Source organism: Ochotona curzoniae, unplaced genomic scaffold, assembly GCF_017591425.1.
Source record: "Ochotona curzoniae isolate NIBS_2020 unplaced genomic scaffold, NIBS_Ocur_1.0 scaffold_3208, whole genome shotgun sequence".
In the NCBI taxonomy this organism is placed as follows: domain Eukaryota; kingdom Metazoa; phylum Chordata; class Mammalia; order Lagomorpha; family Ochotonidae; genus Ochotona; species Ochotona curzoniae.
In genome coordinates, this window is record NW_024467106.1 from 35,871,202 (window position 1) to 35,892,020 (window position 20,819).

Consider the following 20,819-nt stretch of genomic DNA (forward strand, 5'->3'; position numbering starts at 1 on the left):
ACTGACATTGAAAAAGGGTATGCAAATGTTTAAGTGGTATTGCAGTTAATACTGTTATATATTTCAACCTATATCACCCTAAATTTAACTGATGAATGCTTGTGTGTGTGTGTGTGTGCGTGTGTGTGTGTATTGCATATTCCTGTCAGCTCCTTTGTTTCTGAAAAGTAAAGAGTTGACCTATTTTACTTTCGGTATTTATAAATTTATTTAAAGTAGCAAAATGAAAGTGATTTCATGCATCCATATATGATGTGGGAAGTTCACAGCTTTGATGCTAACTTGGGGTGAACTTGCCAACAGAATCTTTTTAACGTACATGTTAATATTGTCTCCAAAGCCAATGACTCTTTTGTATTTTAATAAAATAAGAGCATGTAGATTATTTTCCACAGACCCAAGATCTGAGAGCTTTGCTAATCTAACAAAAGTGGTAGCAGTGACTTTGTGAAAAATGGACTTAATACAAAAAGATAGGGTAAGTTTAGTTCTTCTACCTGGTAATGAAGTTAATACACTTTCAATTTGTGTTCATTTCACTAAGGAGTAAATGGCAAGGGTTTGGTACTGGGATTCTGTTGTTAATTCTGCTCTTTCTGTTAGCTGTACTGTTCTTATGTGGCAAATGAAATGGATTATTTCCTACACAAAGGGTTTTCTTTCTTAATAAGAGTCTATGAGTATCACATTGGGTAATAAAAAGGAGCTCTAGGTACAGTCCAATACCAATAATTGCTTCTCTTATGGCTATCTCTGCATGGCCTCATGAATTTTGCGAGAGATTCAGACAACAGAAGTCATCATAGGAGAAAAGAGAAGACAGCTATGTTACCTGCTTGTTTTTTGTTTGTTTGTTTGTTTGTTTTTAGCTAAGAGCTATCTTCTTTCAAAAAGCCTGTGGTTTAGGTTAAAAAATTATCATTGTGGAAATAAAAAAAAAACGAGGGGAGAATTAAAGAGAAGCAGGAAGGGTGAAAAGTGGAGGAGCCAGAAAGGAAAAACGTGGGCAGTCAAGGCAGAGAGGTGGGAGGAGGCGTTCTCCACGGCCACGTTTGTTCCTCAGGGAAAGGGAAACACCTGGAATGGGAAACAGAAACCGCGTTGTCTCATCTCCATGAGACCATTCAGAAGCAGAGCGCTGAGTGAGGCTGGCACAGGGTTGCCACTGGGATCCACAGCCCTAATGCCAAGCAGAAACTCCTGTAGGAGAGGTTTTTGCTTGTTTTGCCTTGTTATGTTCCTTTGTTTTCTGGATACACCAACTGTGGTTTGATTAACCCTTTCATTTTTTTGTAATTCTTTTTTTCCATTTTAAGATTTTGTAGACACAGGTCTTCTTCCCTCTTCCCAACCATTCCTTTTTCTCCCTTATCTCCCCCTATTATTGTCCCCCGCTTTTTTTTGTAGTTTTGTAGTAAAATCTTCCAACTTTCTGCTCTTTATGTGGGTCATGACACTGTTGGTGTAGACAGTGGTAGAAAATGTAATGTTTTGCAGCCTAGGTATATTTAGAAGTTCCACTGAAGGCCCACTTTGATTCAGCAGTAGAGATGCATGCTGTCTATTTGATTCCTGGTACTCTGCTCTCCACTACACCCTTCATTTGTGAGATTACAAGTATATGTTTGTTCACCTTTATTTTTTGTTTTGTATTTTGAATGGTGGTTGTCTTATATTAGATATTTGTTCTTGTGGGATTGGCTCATCTCACTGAGCATGGTTTCACTAACCCTATAATTCCAGTGCTGATGACTGACTACTCTTATCTGGGTAAATCAATTGGTGTCCTAGTCTTGTTTCTCCCAGACAGATGCTAATATAAGGGTTCTACTCTAGGGAATGTATTTGGGTGATCCTCCCAAGAAACACTGGAAGGTTTGTAGGGGCTGAGGCAAGGGGGGAAGAGAGCTTGAAAGATTGATGATAACCTGCCTGCTACTCTCAATAATTGAGTCAATATTCTAATTAGGAATTCTGGCAGTCAGTATAGCAATCCTGTCATCAAAAGTTATCCCCCTCAAAAGCAAAAAAAAAAAACTTATATGCTAATCCCCATTGGTTTTTTAATCTGGCGATGTTATTTCTCTATGACCTTTGGTCCGCTGTGCTTTGCTTTGCCATGCTGTGCGATGGTGGAAAGCAGTGAGCTAGCTTCTTAAAAGCTGGAAGTCAGGCTGTGATTTGAGACCTTCCAGAATGTTCTTAATTAGTGTTTAATACTATCATGGGACACAAAAATACTTAATAATGGGTTTTTTGAAAGTATAAGTAAATACCTGATTAATTCATTTAACATTACTACCTCATGGAGCTGCTGTTTGGACTATGGTAGCTAGTACATGCATAGATACAAATTGTGATAAAGATAAAGCAATAAAACAGGTGCAACAAGAAAAAAAATAAGTCCTTTGAACAGAACAGAACTTCACAAGGAAATAATAACTCATGCATAAAGGACAACAGATTTGATCCCGCCACTGTAGCCTAGTGGCTGAAGTTCTCACCTTACATACAGCAGGATCCCATGTGTGCACTGGTTCATATCCCAGCTGCTCCACTTCCTTTCCAGCTTCATGTCTGTACCCTGGGAAAGCAGTTGAAGACAACCCAAATCCTTGGGACCCTGTACCCTCATGGAAGACTTTAGAAGAGTTCCTAGCTTCAGATTGGCTTAGCTCCAGCTGTCACAGCCACTTGGGGAGTGAAACCATGCAGACAGAATATCTTTCTGTCTCTCCTTCTCTGTAAATCTGACTTTCTAACAAAAATAAATATTAAAAAAATAACAGATTTTTAACTGCCTCAATACCTACCCTCTATGTCTGGAGGACTGAGTTTTGTCACTCTAGGCACTGGAATCTTTATTCAAATACAATACCACCCACTTCAATATAAGATCCAAGTTTTAATGTATTAACACCAGATTTGTGCAAAGGAGCATAAAGAAACCTTTCAAGAGAATGAAAATTTCCTATACCTTGGTCAGTTTTCAAGTTAGGTTTAAAAAATTTGTGTTATTCACTGAAGTTTACAGTTAAACTGTGAATTTCATTATACATAAATTATACTGATGTATAACTGACTTAAAAATAAGCCAGATTTAGATTGATGAGTCAAGAAGGAAGCAGGCAAACCAAAAGTGAGTTAGCTTCTGACAAGAGCCTGCTCCCATGGTGTCTGGAATTCATGTACCACTTTGTCAGTACTCTCACACGGAGCCCTTCTACTTCTGTAACAATAGTTCTCGCTCTCTCGTCAAGTATATCAGACGCTTTTCAAAAGTAATGCTGGTATTGTAGAAGAGTGAAGAAGATAAAAGCCTTTTCAGTGGTGTGCTGGGTTGAATGCTTTGTGTCTTGGATGCATTCAAGCACAGCTGACTAGAAACAAGAATATTCCTCTAATGCCTTTTGTTTATAAGATTTTTAGCTCTGGAGAAATCAAAAGACTTTGCTTTTGCATCTTCATTAAACGTTTTCTCCCTGAGAGAAGTCACATATGTATTATTCCCATTGCTCAGGGTAGCATCTAGGGCTCAGGCAGAGCTGGGAAATGGCAAGCTTACCAAGGTCTCCCTGAGCTGTAATCGTAAAGTGTGGAAGTGCATTTTTTCCACATTTATGTGGCATTCCAAGTAAAAGCATTTCAGTCTGCATGCGTATGTCAACACTTTAAGAGCAGGGGAACAATGAACATTGTTTGTACACACCAAAACTGAATGTATTGGTTATGCCATTTCTTTATTCCACACTCAGTAAATTGATACATAGAGTGATTTTAACTAGATAATTATTAAATAATGCAAGACTTCAGGATAAACATCCTTTATGCATGGATGTGAATTAAGATTTCACTATAAAAGGTTCTTCCTTTGTTATTTGCCAAAAACAATTCTAAACCTACTTGGGCTGAAAGAAATAGTTTAATTTTGCAATCACCTGCTGGAGTTGAACAATAGGGAGGCTATTTGCTCACAATGTGTGGCCACATTATACAGCTTAAGGCAGAAATTGTGGAAGCAGTGGCCTGAAATAGAACAGATTTCTCACATTTTCTGGCCAAGTGTTCACGGGCCACGATGAAGAGATGTAAAGATTAGAGAAAGCACGTATCTAACACTCAGATAATCTCTGACAGATAGAAGACACTCAAAAACAAAATGCAACTTATTGTTACAATGGCTCTTCATGCTATAAAAACTGAGTTTGATAATAATAAATATAGAAAAAATTAATGTTCAGCTACCAAGACACATATGTACTTCTCAGACCACAGTGCTAGTTCCACTTTGGTTTCTTAGATTAGCTCAGGAAAATCAGTGCTGGCCCAAACCCTGAACTCTATGAGAACCTGGACAGGGCACAGGGTTGGGGCGGAGGCAGAACAAGGAATATGAAACATTAACCTTCATGTCAGATCAGTAAGCTATGGTACCTTACTATGTAAATTTTAAAAAGTCAAGTGCTCAGCAGAATACTAAACTCCTTTTTGATTTTATAGCTCTGGATTTGTGAAATGTGAGGTTCTCTGTCGATCTCTGTGTGTCTCTCTTTTAATAGGTTGTTTGTTGGTTTTCTGCTAAATAGCATCTCTCCTGAGTGGTGCAGCGTGGAGACAGCAGGTGGGATCTTCTAGTGATAGGGCAAAGCTTTGGGCATGTTCGTGCCTAGAGCCCTGGGTAAGTGGAAGCGATGCCATTCTGCAAGGCTGCCAGCGCTGTATGTAAGGGAAAAAGGGGAAGCCAATCCCACGAAGGAAAGAGTATCTGCTGGGAAAACTGAAAGATCTGATAGGTTGCTTGTAAATAACTTTTTCTGTCAAGCAAAACTACTTGGAGACCAGAAAGTAAAAATTATAACACCTTTACAATATAATCCTCTTGTAATGGTTGTTAATTGGCAAATACGACAATTTCATTAACATAAGCATAGGGCACACTCAATATAATTTCCAGCTTAATATTTTAATGTTAGATTAAAAAAACAGTTCAGATAAAATATCTCTTCAGATGTTAAGGATATAAAAAAATCTGCTTATATAATCAGTTGTAGTAGAAATATACTGTCCGTAGGAAAAAATAGGAACAAGTCACTTCCTTCAATCTTCACATTGGATAGAGAAAAAATATATGGGAAGAATTTTACTAATCTTTTTAAAAAAGATTTATTTATTTTTATTGCAAAGTCAGATGTACAGAGAGAAGGAGAGACAGAGAGACAGAGAGGAAGATCTTCTGTCTGATGACTCACTCACCAAGTGACCACAACGGCCAATGCTGCGCCAATCTGAAGCCAGGAGCCAGGAACTTCTTTCCTGGTCTCCCATCCAGGTACAGGGTCCTAAGGCTTTGGGCCATCCTCAACTGCTTTCCCAGGTCACAAGCAGGGAGCTGGATGGGAAGTGGAGCTGCTGGGATTAGAACTGGCACCCATATGGGATCCCTGGGTGTGTTCAAGGCGAGGACTTTAGCCGCTAGGCCACTGCGCCAGGGCCGAATTTTACTAATCTTAAGTAAACGTTCATTGATAGTCCTGATTATAAATTCATCTCAGGAGAATTGAAACAAACCCTCAAGCCAGGTATTTAGTGTAAAGTTGTTTCAACTTCAAAGTTTTTGAATTTATGGAGGAGAAAATAAAAATGCTATTTTTAAAAATTCGTATTTGATTAGAAATCAAAGAATTCTTGTAGAGTAATTCTGGAAGATAAAGCTTCAAGGAGTGTGGACAGAATCAAAAAATATGCAAGAATTTCAAAAAGTTTATGGGTCATCTAATTCACAGATCAGTTTATTTTGTTGCAAAACAAGTTCACGGAAATGGCACATTTTGCAAAACTAAAAATTCCATTTTCTACAAACAAAAATGCACTCACACACAAGCTAATATCTTTCACAGCCATATCTGAGCCAAGAAATAAGACATCAACCTCATTAATAATAGGAAAGATGCATGGGGCTTTAGAAAGCATTTTCTATTTTCCCTGCTCTCAGCATGTTTTAAAAATAGAAGTTATGAATTTTACTTCTTTATTGACTATAATGAAGGATGGATTTTAAATGGTCCAGCCATCTCTGTATATTCTTGAAAGATTTATATAAGCTAAACACTTGCTTGTTCTATGAATGTGAACCTTGTGCATTAAGCAATCCACATAACAGTATATAGCATAAAACTAGTGCTTTGTTCCTGAAATGTTTTCCTTTAGGGATATAAGTTCGTGATGTCATGTTATGTGCAAGATTTTAAATATTAAAATCTAACCTAGTTGGAAAAGAAGATATTTCATGCTGTTGGTATTTCTCACAAAAGCAATTATCTGCTGCCATGATGGGAGCTCCCAAAAGGCCCGGAACTGTAGTATTTAATTAATGGTGTTGTGTAAGGAGATATATATTGAATTGTTATATTTCATTAAAAAAGAGTTGCCAAGAATAGGCAAGTTTTCCTAATAAATACACACTGCCATCTCTCCCTGCTCTGGCTCCATTTTCTTTTGCCTACACAGAATGTGGTAGCCAACCATTCTTGCAGGTATCTGGAAAGGTATGCTAATACAGCACATGCATATATATTTGTCTATGAGTATATCCTGTTTATTTTAAGGGAGGAAACACAATTCCTAGAGGATTTGGTAACATTTGAGACTTCTAGAACAGGATTACATTTGAATATTTATCTTTTGTTCACTAGATTTCCTTCTGCCCAAAAGCCGCATAGAGCTTCTTTCTGGCCAGAGAGTATATTTTTATTTGCCCAGAAAAACAACATTATAAAGTATAAAGATATTTGTATGCTCTCTAAGAGTCCAAATTCACAGTATAAAGTTGGATATAGCACATCCCTTTTTCTAAGCTCTGATTATAAGTTCTTAAATTAAACTATACATGAGTTTTCAGCAGTTGTGAGAAAATTGAATTTGGCCTAGGTAAGGCAAGAGACTTTTTTTTTTTTTACCACTTCAGATGAGATTAAAAATATTACAAAGGGAATTGGAGTTGTTGTAGGAAATCAGGTGAAGCAAATGGAACCAGCACACGCTGTAAGCACTGAATATTTAACACAATAATGAAAGGAGTATATAATGCTTTCTTAAAAGTTGGCATGAAAAATATGTTCTTATATCTTTAAAATATATACCACTGACTAGGAAGTGCCTAGCTTAGGGCCTCACACATAGTAGACATTCAGCAAATATTAACTGAATAAAGAAAAAGAGGAAACAGAAGAAAATAGATCATATTAAAGAAATTAGAATCAGATTACCATCGGATATTTTGGCCTAATATTGAGCGGAAGAAAATAATGGAGTATTATATTTGGAGAGAATTTAGAACTTAAAATCCAGCTAATTGTTGTCTATATATACATATGTGTGTATTTATATGTCATGTATACATATAAATGTTTATATACAGTGTTTGTTTTTGTATATCATGCAAAGTTTCTGAAGTTTTTGCTTAGATTAATACTGGGGACAGTTTGCTTATGCTATTCATGTAATAAATGAATACATCTTAGGGAGAATGCTCAAGAAATATGTGTTTTACAAGTAATTTTATTTGTGAAAACCTGATATTTTCTAAATTGCTAAGAGTAAAAATAAAAGAAAGAGCATATCTAAACTATTAATGAATTAGAAATATGGAATTATAATGCATATATGAATGAAGATTGTCTAACAGTGTGATGTATGTGCTGAAGTGTTTATTCTAGAAATAATAATTCCCAAATTAAACCAAAATGTAGAAGCAGTTCAAAGCTACAATGACATGTTAACTGGAAAGAATTTCAAACTTCAATGCCTTACCTACATTTTTTTACACTAAGAACAACATACAGGTACATGGATGTTAAATATAGCCATAGATAGACAGATGTACCTTTTTATATGAATACTTCAAGATGCACTGAGTGTACGTAAAGTAGAAAGGAAAGAAATAACATATGTGGAATTCAGATACTGTTTGCCTGAAGAGATGGATTGATGAGGATCTTGTATTTGCGCTTGAAGCAGAGCACAACTTCAGTTTGCTTCTTTTTGTTTTCAGTGGTTGATTTGCTTAATATATTATTAATCTGAACAGTTTTCAAATTAAAGTAATTTAGGTAGCTATTATTATTGAAATCAGTAGTATGGTACTTTTTATTAATAGTTCAGTATTTATGAAGTTGATATATGTTGGCTATACAGTGTTTTATTTTAACCAATATAAAATATGTGCATGAGTTTTCATAATTGTAATCTACCCTGAAGACTTATAACTTTATTTTTTGTACTTCTATAAGGTCATACGTTTTTCAACTCTAAATTATCTTAACAGGAAAACCTAAAAATTGCTGATTAGGTGGAAAAATGCATATATAACTGATATGGATATAGCATTTCCTTATATTTAAGTCCTTGTCTAATCAGTTGGCATATAAATCAAAGTTCAAAATTAGTTTAGTGTGGTTAAGGCTGGTAGGTGACAGATCCTTTGTTTTTTTTTTTTCATTCACCCCCAAATCCTGACTTCTACTGAATTTTTTGTACCATGACTTTATAAGGAATACTCCATTCCCAGATGGATTAATTCCCTTCAATTAATTCCCACAATCTGGAATCCACTGGCCTCACCAGTATTCCCTGTAAGCTTAAATATATCAATCTTGTTTGGAAGCCTGCTTCTTGAATGATTCTACAGATTGTTTACTTGGCCTTTCTCATACTGTGTGCTCATTCATAGAAGCTTAAGAAAGAGATGCAAAAACATCCCATGTAGGGAAAGACCAGGGGAAGAGCAGAAATCTGGATTTTATGCCTAAACAGGGATTGGAGATCTCTAGAATTTCAACTTGAGCAATCAAAGTATGGAGACTGCCAGAGAAGCCTGCCAGGAAGGACCTTTACTGCTAAAGGATGAATAAACCTTGTCCTACAGGACATAGCTGAAACATTTTAATATGCACACTTGGAGCAAGGAAGCTTAGTTCTAGTCTGAGCTGGAGGAATATTATCCCTATGACAAAGTAAAAGGCATCAGCGCCACAGCTACTGCCCTTTACCATACAGTTCTTATTTCAAAATGCATACAAATGGGGAACCTATGTGAAGCCTGTGTGCAAAATTAAAGCAAATATTATTAACCACTGTAAATTAGTTTTCAATTGATATGTACCATGTGTCCTATAGAACTGAACTAAAATGATAGTAAATGAGTATTTCATGTGGTAAACAGCTGCCGAGTCTGTGTGAATAAACTCCCATGAAGGTCAAGGCTTTGTGTGATTCATCGCTAATATATATAACATACGAAATTCCTTAAAATGTGTTCAATTGATATTCAGATAACTCTCTCTATGGATATTATTTCTGTCCTTAATATAAATGAGCATCTATTAGTGGCTCATAATTCGTTGTAGGTGGTTAACTAAACTCATTAAATGCATAGTCAATCAATGTGATTAGTTTGCCAAGACATATCTAATGAGTTTTTCACGTGAATCTTTCCATGTGAATTATTCCATGCAAGAATATCTCCATCTGAATTCTAGACACTTGAAATATCTTAACTGCTTTCATATTTCAAATTCCACAGATGATAAATGCAATCAATGAAGATAGCGTAATAATCAGAAACAGTATTAAAGAATAAAGGGAACTGAGATTTCTTTTGAGTCTTACAAGTGTCAGGTACTATTTATGTATTATCTCAATCATTCTCAAAACAAACCTGGAAGTAGATAAAATTACCCCCAAGTTTGATAGAAAGTGAGACTCAGAGAACAAAGTTCCCTTGTTAAGAAGTAGTAATGCTGGGACCCAGCCCAGATCCCTCTGAACACCAATGCTTGGCTCCGTACACTATATTTTTCCCATTGTAGTATTATACATTAAACATGATCAGACATCCTTAGATGTATAAGCAGGAAAAGGGAACATCAAAGATACAAAATATGAGTGATAGCCCTGAACCGAATAGCTTTCAAGGTACCATTCTAAAGTCTTGGCTGAAACACTTCCCCAAATTTTCAGCTGTGGCTTCTTATCTATATAGCAAGGTAGCTAAGGTTAGAAGTATAACATTAATAGCCAATTAGGTAATTTCTTCAATCTTAATATAGTTAATACATGACCAACTTTGTCCAAGCAAAACACTTCGTTTAGTTAGACATTACTGGATAGACTGTGTTGAAAAGATAAAGATTCCTTTTTTAAAATATGTATTTATTTTTATTGCAAATTCGGATATGGAGAGAGGCAGAGAGACAGAGAGGAAGATCTGTCGAATGATTCACTCTCCAAGAAGCCACAATAGCCAGAGCTGCGCTGATCTGAAGCCAGGAGCTTGGACCCTTTTTTGGGTCTTCAGTGTGGGTGCAGGGTCTCAAGGCCTTGGGCTGTCCTAGACTGCTTTCCCAGGCCACAAGCAGAGAAATGGGAAAGCAGAGCTTCCAGGATTAGAACCAGTGCCCAGCGCGTGCAAGTGATCCAGCTGGGATCCCAGCATGTGCAAGGCAAGGACTTTAGCCGCTAGGCTACTGTGCCAGGCCCTAAAGATTCCTTTTTAAAACACAGAGCAGTCTAGCAACAATGGAAGGACTTCACAAATAACTAAACTTTTGAAAGCAGGATTGTGTTCTTATTCTCTTTGATGATACCCATTCACTCACAATCATGGTACCCATTCAGATAAGTAAGTTGTATATATTTGATATATATATAATGCATTTGCATTTCTGTCCAAATTTCAAAGGATGCAGTTGACTTGGCCATGAAAGCAGGGATAATTCTTCCCTGAGAATTGATACCTTTGTGCACAGGCATACCCTGTCTGAAATTACATAAGAATACTCAAAATGAAGACCTTAAACTTACCAGCAAATGGGGCAGGGATTACTGTTGCTGCCATTTACGTCCAATTACTCCTAGGTCACCAACTGTCCCATTTTTCTTCCATGTTAGTAAAAACTCCAATCGGGGCAGACATTTGGCTCAATGTTTAACATTCCACTTGGAAATACTACAATACCAGAGTGCCTAAAATCAAATCCTGCCTTCATTCCTCATGTCTGCGTCCTGTAATTGAACCCTCTGACAGGCAGCAGAGGATGGCTGATGTCCTTGGATCCCTGCTGCTAACTGGGAAACTTTGGCCTGAACCACACCTGGCTCTTTGGGGATTTAGAGAGGGGAAAGATCTCTGCCTGGCTGTCTACTGGTCTGTCTCCGTAGTGTTGTTCTGTCTTTAAAAACAAAACAACAAACAAACAAGCAACCCTCCCCCCCAAAAAAACTAGTGATTATTCATTCATAGTGGTTATTCATTTTGCCCTGGCATTCCTATATAGACTTATTCTTTAGTTAGGGCTTTGGAAAAATTTTAACCTTTCTCTGAAGGTCCAAATCATGTGCTGTAAATACATAATTATCATCATGGATTCTATAAAGAGTAACACTATTTGTTAGCCCTCAGTCAGACACCCTTGAATGTGGACGTACGTCATGATGTTTCATCACGGTCCCTGACTTCTGTACAGAGGAAACTCCTGGCCCTTGGAAAGAAGCAGTGAGCGGCTGGCCCTCAGGAAGCCTCCACTCCTTACTCTTCCTCATAAACCTGGGTTACTGAAAGTCTACCATGCTCCTCTGTAATCCAGTCCTTGGAATTATATGCTGTTATTTTAAACATTCCATCTCCAATACACCCTACACATTGTTATCCAACTGACTTTCTGAGACTTTCACTTATTTTAAACTACATCTTTTGAAAAAGATTTTCTACCTTCATCTTGGTTACAAAGTAACAGAAAAAGTATTCAGTCCAACTCAGAACATCCTCCATGACCCAGTGCATCTTGACTTTTTGCACCTAACTTTCTTTACTTCCTCACTCCTGGCTTACATTATTATCCCACATAACAGGTCTTCATTCTCTCAACACTCACCAAGGCTCTCCCGTATCTCCAGCTTCAACTGTTTCTACTCCCTCCCCCCCTTTTATTTCCCTGTGAAGCTTTGTACTTCAGAGGGTAATGCATTTGAAAGCTGCCTTTAGGGGCCTAAATGGTAGCCTAATGGTTAAGGTGCTCACCTTCCATATGCCGGGATCCCATATGGGCTCTAGCTCAGGTCCCAGCTGTTCTACTTGTCTGCCAGCTCCCTGCTTGTGGCCTGGGAAAGCAGCAGAGGGCAGACCAAAAGCCTTGGACCCTGCACCTGCGTTGGCTCTTGGCTCCTGGCTCGGGATCAGCTCGGCTCTGGCCATTGTGACCACTTAGGGAGTGAACCAGTGGGTGGAAGATCTCTCTCTGTGTCTCTCCTTCTGTGTAAATCTGTCTTTCCAATGATAAACAAATCCTCAAAAAGCTACCTTTAAAATCATCTGGTCCAATAATTTATTTCATGATTTATTCTTCTCTATGCTTTGTGATTTTTTTTTTCCATTTTATGCCTTCCTCTGTATGTTATAGGTATAAGAATAAATCTCTTTTTTATTTGCAGCTTCCTGCTTTTTTAAAGATTTATTTATTTTTATTGGAAAGGCTTATATACAGGGAAGAGGAAAGACAGAGAAGAAGATCTTCCGTTCAATGGTTCATTTCCCAAGTGGCTGCAATGGCCGGAGCTGAGCCAATCCAAAGCAAGGAGCTCTTCCTGGTCTCCCACGTGGGTGCAGGGTCCCAAGGCTTTGGGCTATCCTTCACTGCTTTCCCAGGCCACAAGCAGGGAGCTGGATGGGAAGCGGGGCTGCTGGGATTAGAACCAGCGCCCATATGAGATCCCAATGCCTTCAAGGCGAGGACTTTAACCACCACGATATCACGCTGGACCCCCATGAATAAATCTTAACATAGCATTGACATTTGTGGCAGGCACATCACATTTCATATTGAGTATAAATTATACTTTATACTTTTGTTGAAATAATCCTTCATTAAGTAATGTTGTTGAGGGAAGAGAGATGCTATTCAGACACTTCTAACTCAAGTGAAGGAAAAATATTGTCCTTAACAATTGACCAACTGCAGGCAAGATATAGATTAAATCCTGGTCTCCTGACTCCTCACCCAGTATTCTTGTGTCCACATCCCGCTGTTTCCTCTGAGTACTAGAAAATACAATTTCAAATTATTAATTATCTATCTGCAGGATGCTACCAAACCAACATGCCCTACTTTCTTATAGCTGCTACCTTGGCGATCCTTCTAAAACACCTTCTCATCCTAAAAGCACTTATCTAACTTCATACAGCCACACATTCATTCAAAATTTATCCTATAAAAGATTTTGTGACATTGCCAAGATGACTGTCAGTTATTCAATTAAAAAAAACTTTTAAGTGCTTTTTATAAACAACATCAAAATTAAATTAACATGATATCATCTTCCATTCTGAGTAGAATTCCATCCCAAAGAGAGCCTTGTGACATAAAGTTAACACCTGACTTTATACCAAAGTCCCTGTTTTATGGTTGATTTTTTGTTATGGACTTCTGAGATGTTAAACGTAGTGTGACATGTTACTACCTGTTTTGATAATCCCTCTTAGCTAGAGGGATTTTCACTGTCTTGAGAAAAAAGTGACTTTCTTCCCTAAATGCAGGAGATACCATCTTGCTGAGGCCCCTTATAAGTAGGTCAAATAGACTTTTGTGCATAGCACAAACATAATTATAATGATTAAGAATTAACATAGATCTGTTTCTGTCCTTGTGAAGCCTACAGGCTTGTGTATTAAGAATATACAAGTTTAAGATTAGTAAATGACTATAAAACAAAATTAGAGAAACAAATACTGTATAGTTCTCCAATATCATCTTACCAACCATTAGGTGAGCCGTGATCTAGTCAAGTGGAAGAGTTCTTGGGTCCAAGTTCACTGAGCAGAGTCTGTTGTAAAAACCTACTGCTTCTGGATGCAAAGTTCCCCATGAGCTTCCTGCTCCATTGAATGTTCGCTGTGCAGATAGCCACTTGGGACAAATAACTCAGCTTCCATGGGGAGTTCTTTCTGTCAGTCTCAAAATTAAAAATTATTCATATCAACCACCTCTCACAATAAAAGAGGTCAATATTTTGTCTACTAACTAAGCACAATTTACAGATAAAAACTAAAGCTTAGTCGCTTCCTTGATGTATAACCGCTATTGAATGCCCTACCATGACAACATTTGGATACATTTTCTTGTCTTTTTCTACCAGAACAATTTCATCAAATACCTTGTGTTTGTCATGATAAAGCCCTTGATGTTGCATAGAGTTGGGAATAAAATAAATAACCACCATAACGCCACAATCATTTAGTAAAAAAGTATAATGATTCAATCTAAAATTAAGGATACGTGATGGAAATGAAAGATTTTATGATGCAAAATTTCTTGAGGAGTGCTGTGAAGTACCATTTGCTGGTTGTAAACTCCTAATTACATTTTCTCAAAAGTGCATTGAATTTGATTACTTCTGTGTTCTGATTGTAAAGGCTGTCTAAAGTCATATTTTACTGGACTGTAAATTGTTCTGACTGCATTTCATCCATGATAAAAGCTTCACATTTATGGTAGAAAATGCAAGCATAACTAATCTTTTAAATTTTCTGAAACAGAGAAGTTTTGAATGTTTCCCCCTAGAAAACAATGTGAATAAAAATGTCTTATTGTTCTTTAAAAATAGGCTGGGATAATTAGGGATCTTAATCAAGTGGCTTTGAAGTTAGTTTTGGTATATATTAATATACTATAGTTTGGAAATAGTGTATTTAATCTAATTTGCAAAATAGTATCAAGTGTGCATGTTTATGTGTATCTACTAATGTTATCTAAGTGAATATTTGCATTTCAAGAGCCTCACTTAGTTTAATCTACTAGAGGCAGTGTAATTGCACTCACTGCATTGTAGACACTGAAAAATGCTTTCTGATTTGTCTTAACCATCCCATCGATAACAATATCTACCACATGGGCAAAATTGGCTTAACTATTCTTAATGAGAGGCAGGCAGATCTATTTGAAAGGCCACGAGCTTCAGAGTGGAACATCTGTATTCAATTTTCTTCTCCAAGTCTTCTGAACTTTGCAATCTTCCTGTAGGTAAATTATCTTGAAAGCAGGCTCTGAGACAAAGATTTTCATGCAGAAAGTATATAGGAAAGTGTATTTGGGATCCGTATGCGTATGTGTCTAAATAAAGGGGTCTGGTGTTTGTACCCTTGTAGTAAGCATTCATGATTATCAGCTACTTTAGCGAGTGTAAATAACCTTGTTTGAAGATGTTCCCTCAGGTGGAAGAAGGCAAATTGCTGGAGAAGCAGGGCTTGGCAGTGAGGGAGTAAGCTGTCAGCATCCAGCTCTCTGGGGGTGTGAGGAGGTCAGTGCGTTTCAAGACGGGGGAACCTGGGTGTTTTTCTGCAGAACCTACTTGCCTCATATAGTAAGTGAATCCCATGTGAGAGGGTTCGTGGGAAACAGCTCCTGCCTCCGCAGCTCATCTCAAGGTCAGTCCTAAAAGTGACTCTTCTCTTACGCTATTCACTCGTGTTCTACCAATTTTGGACATATCTTATGCCCCTTTGGGACCTCACCTGAGTGTTGTGGCTTATCTTGCATTGTGAAATCAATTCTTACTAATGGGTCTGAGGTCTTCTTCAATATTCCCTTCCTAGGCAATTTTATTTTTTTTTTCCCATTTGCTTTCTAAAATAGATAGGAAAGTACTTAGAAATCCTGAGTAATGTGATAATATATCTTAAAAATTAATAAGGGGCCAGCAGGGTGGTGTAGCACACTAATTCTCCCTGAATAGCATTGGTGTCCCCTATGGACTTGAATTTATGTCTGGGTAACTCCACTTCCAACCCAGCCTCCCCTCCCACCTCTCTGCTTATGACCTGGGATAACAGTGGAGGATGCCTCAGGTCCTTGGGTCCCTGTACTCATGTGGGGTATACAAAGAAAGCTCCTGGCTCCTGACTTCGGATCACTCAGCGCCAGGCCGTTGTAACAATTTGGGCAGTGAACTGGCTCATGGAGGAAAATGCAATGTCCTGAAGTTATCTCCCCAAGGATGGAAAAGAAACTCAGCTAATGGCAAATGAAACAAAAATGGAAAGAACAAAATCTAGAAATTAGTGAATGTTTAGAAAGTTATGTTCTAGCCATGGGTTTATCATTTTAGGCAGCTTTGGAACTTCCAAGATCTAGTTTTAGTCCTTCTCTCAGCCTAAAAAGTTCCTTCAACCTACCACCCTCACACATACTTCTTGTAAACCTTAGAACACTCTCTCTCCCTTCAATAGCGTATTTGTTTCACGTGAGCCATTCAGTAACTGGAGTGAAAATATCCTGTGTTGCAGTTGCAGTGAGGTTTAAAAATTGTATGTAAGAGCTTCTATATGGTATTGCTCAACTACTATTTATTCATATTTAAGCAAGCATAAATAAATCACTTTGGAGGCCAGGAGACAGGTCCTGTATTAGGGGCAGTGCGTGTAGAAGTCCAGCAGAGGAGAGCAGGCAGGTGAAACGAGTTAGTGTAGATTTGCACTCTCGGCTGCCTAGGATTTACCCTAATGAGATAGTAGCTGGTCCTGAGTTTTGTTTGGTTTTGTTACTTTGTAAGATAATACAACTTTTGCCTCTGTTTTTTGAGTTTCTTTTTGATTTTTGCACTTTTAAATATTTGGTTTCTTATCTTAAACAAGCACACACACTGTAAACATTTCAAACACATACACGTTATTGGAGAAGTTCCTTTCTCAAAATATTGCTGAATAGTAATTTAAGTGCTAGATATCTACTCATAGGTTTTTGTACACTATGACATTGCATGTATATAAAATACAAACAAAAGCGGGTAAATTTCGTATGTGCTGATGTATTGTGCAACCTGGACCTTTACTTTATGGTACTCTACAAAAACCTCAGGTTTTCACTCTATAAAATTAGAATAACAATGTTACTGGCCTCATAAGTTTGTTGTGTAAATTAAGTGATAATTCTGTGTAATTACCATGTAAGTGTGTGTGCTAAACATGTATTCATAACGCCACCCTGTGCCATGTCTGACATATGGCAAGTATTAGCTTCTATTATTTATTACTTACTGCTTAAATGCATATCTGAGATCCCAATAGGATGCTTTATTTCAGTGTTTTTTTCTCTCACCTTCTCATTTTTCAAAGAGAACAATGACTAGAAAACATTGGTTGGGTAAATAGTGCATTATCATAATTACAATTTCCCTGAGAAAAGTGGCTTGCTATTTGAATATTCAGCATCATAATTACAATTTCCATATGGGATGTAGAACAATTATTATAAACAACACAATAATCACTTGGTTCATAAGGGAGAAAAGATTATTAGGGAAGAAGAAAGAAGAGAAGCAAAACCTGAGTTTGGATCAGCATTCAGGTATAGAAACATAGAACTTGAGAATAAATTGTAATAGCCCCTTAAAAATATTCTTGCCTTAATTCATGGAAAGTCTTGCAGGTTGACATATGCCCATGTGAAGATTAAGTACTGCCTATGTAATTTTTTTCCTTTTACATAATTTAGTTGTATCTTCTTCATTAAACATACATTCTATATCTCTATTCATTGTCATAACTTCTGTGCCTATAAGAAATTAGAAAAGGCATATTATCACAAAATATAGAAATTACAAAACATTTTAAAGCAGGGTGGTTATTGGAAGGTTTCATCATGCATTTTTGTCTGCACGGTGAAATGTTTTGCTTTTGTTCAAAGGAAAATGGGTAAACGTTTAAGATAAAGAAAATACCCCTTTTATCATTGTGTTGTTTTAATTGACTTAAATTGGCTTTTTGTGTGTCTTTTTATTTTTTTAGGTGAAGAGAAAAAAACAGGATGCAGCTTTCAAGGTAAGTATTTTCTGTGATGTTTTGAAATATGATGTAGTGTGGAACACATGAAAGAAAAAGAGCAAAAGCATCCCTACCTTTTCACAGAAAGAGATTATAGGTCTTTATGTTGTTATTGTCCTAAAATGTGGGTGGAAACATGCAACATAGACTATGGAAGAGTGAAGTATCATAATCAGATTAGAATAGCACATTCTATCCTTAAAAAATTGTGAAGTTGGAAATATGTAATATTTTCTACTTTATCCATTCACCAATCCTTCATTCTATCCATCTACCACATCAAGACATAAATATGCTTTTTTAAATGTGCGCTCGTTTCACACATATTGTGTATCTGAGCCTGTTATCTAGTTTTACTCTAATTGTTTGATGAATATTCCTCCCTTTTGTCAATGCTTGCTACTATCCCTGACAGTAAGTTTCACTGTTACTGAATGTCTCAAATATAACACTGCATCTTGTAAATGAAAAGGAAGGGCCGGTGCTGTGCTGTAGTGATTTGAGCCACCTTGCGCATTGCAGTGTGATAATAAGAAGTTACCTCGCTTCTCGCCTAAAGATGGACTGATGTTTGTCACAATTGTGTGGAATATGAGAGTGTCTACTGATATATGATTGTAAGGATTAGTAATCCATGTAGCCAGTTAGCCTTTTTGACACCTTGGAGTATAGATTTTAGTTCCCGCACGTAAGGCTTTTTGAATAAGAAGAGGTGTGTTCTTACTATAAATTTTTTAACTATTAATTCATTTTATTTTTGATAATGATTACATTGTTGAATGATGTATCCCAAGCCTAAATGCATCAGTACCTGGGGGTGGGGGCACCAATGATATCATCCCAGACTCCCTGATGTGGAGCATGTTTTGAGAGTACTGCTTAAGTGGTTTCAGTAGTTCTGAAATGTTATTGATTTCATTGCTCCAAAGCTGAGGAAATATTTTCAACACCCATTAGCTGACATAGTCCACCCTAGCATCTCCACTCGCCTACTTACTTGCTGTCAAAGCTTGGCTGGGAGAGTTGTCCAATTTGTTCTTCCATCCAAGGTATTTGAGGTCCTTTGCAGGCCTCAGTGAGCTGTCCTGCCCCCATGTGCATATGATAAAATTTAAAACAAAAAGCACGTCAGCCAGTAAGGTCTTAGATCAGGTATATATAGAATGAGTCTTTGTAATAATGACAGTGGGGGCTTGAGTTAAACCATGGCAAGGTTAGTAAATTAAGCTTAACAACAGAATATGCATTAAACTAATTTAAAATGAAAAATATTGAATTGTTTTGACTTTAGGAACTGTTTTATTTTCAATAACGTTAATATAAAGAATCTTACTATTTCATTACAATCTTGGATCCCCTAACCCATTTTTTTGAAATCTAAGATTTTGAAGTCCTCAATAGAAAAATGTTCCTAGAAACAAAGTTATCATAAGTAGGATTTATCTTCTTCATTTTCATTGTTTATTTTTCTTGATAACAGAAGTATTGTATCACAACATGAGGAATTCATGACAATGATTATATTATGGGGAGGGAAGGGTATATGGTTTACATGGTTTGGATCAATTAAGCAATATTCATAACCATATACCAAATAATATGGCATCTACACAGTTATTATACTCTATATTACTTTTGATGAGTAAGAGAAAACATGAGATCTGTCTTTCAGAGACTGGTATAATTCACTTAGCATGATCTCCACTCCTACCCATTTTGTTGTAAATGTCGATTTTGTTCTTTGTCATGGCTGATAGTCCATCATGTGTATATATATACATACATATATATACCACATGTTTTTAATCTAATCATCAGTAGATAGACATGGCATTTCATTCCATATTTTTGTTACTGTAAGTTACAGGTAACTTTAATTGGCTTACTTCCTTTCCACTGAATGTATTTGCTGATGTGTGATAGCTGAGTCACGTGATCGGTCTAGTTTTCTGAGAAATCCCCTTACTGATTTACATAATGGTACACCAATTTGTATTTCTCCGTCAGTTATCAGGGTGCCACCTTCTCTACAACCTTGCTAGCATTTGTCATTTTTAAAAAGTCTTCAGAAAAAAGCCATTCTAAGAGCAGGGAAATGATGCATTTCATGGTGTATTGCTGTGTGTGTGTTTTAGATGTTTGCTCATTTATTTGTTTGAAGGGTTGTTTCGTATAGCAGTGGCAAGAGTGGGCATCCTTGTGTGATTCTGTATCTTACACTTGAACCTAGCCACCAAAACAAGCAATGATCTGGTTGTGCACTTCAGTGTAAACACTTTTAACTTTTCTCCATGCAAGAGGATGCTGGTTGTGGTTTTTCATGTATTGCCTTGATTGTCTTGAAGAATGTGTTTCTATACCAGAGTTGCTTAAGGTTTTTTCTTTAATCATAAAAAAATGTTGTATTTATCAAATGCACTGTCTAGATTAGAGATACATGTTTTTCATTCTATAATTTTAATATCACCTTTTTGGTTGATATATGTTGAGCTATGTTGCATACAAGGAATAAATCCCACATGTGCTTTACAATGCAATACCAGCACATTACAGTATTCCTTTTGAGGAGTCATATTGCTTTTCCTATTCATGATTCTTATGATTTTACATTGATTTTTGTATATCTGAGGGTTGCCTTCTTTATGTCTTTTCTGTTTATTTTTTTCAGTGTTGTTGTTTGTTTATTCCTGGAGCTGTACCCCTAGGTATTGGTTTGCTAGAGAATGTTCTGTATTTCTTGTTAGAGTTTCAGGCATATTCTAGGTAACCCATATTGTATTAGACTCAGCATAAAGAGATCTATTTTGTATTCTGGATGATGAAGTTTTGCTGGGCCAAGTACAGTGCCTACGGACTGACCTTCAGGACTGTGTACTAGAGCTATACTCTGTGAATTGGGGCAAGAATCTAGAGTGACACTAGAGACGCCTGTGGCGGAGCATCTCTGGCT

At 36.9% G+C, this 20,819-nt stretch overlaps 1 protein-coding gene across 1 annotated transcript in view; it reads left to right on the forward strand.

The window, feature by feature from the left end:
* The window catches only part of LINGO2 (leucine rich repeat and Ig domain containing 2), a 946,590-nt gene that overhangs the window by 598,214 nt on the left and 327,557 nt on the right, over window positions 1-20,819 (forward strand). The window contains exon 5 of the mRNA XM_040963550.1: window positions 17,834-17,866. The gene's annotated coding sequence lies outside the window, so the exon portion shown is untranslated. The remainder of the gene's footprint in view (window positions 1-17,833; window positions 17,867-20,819) is intronic.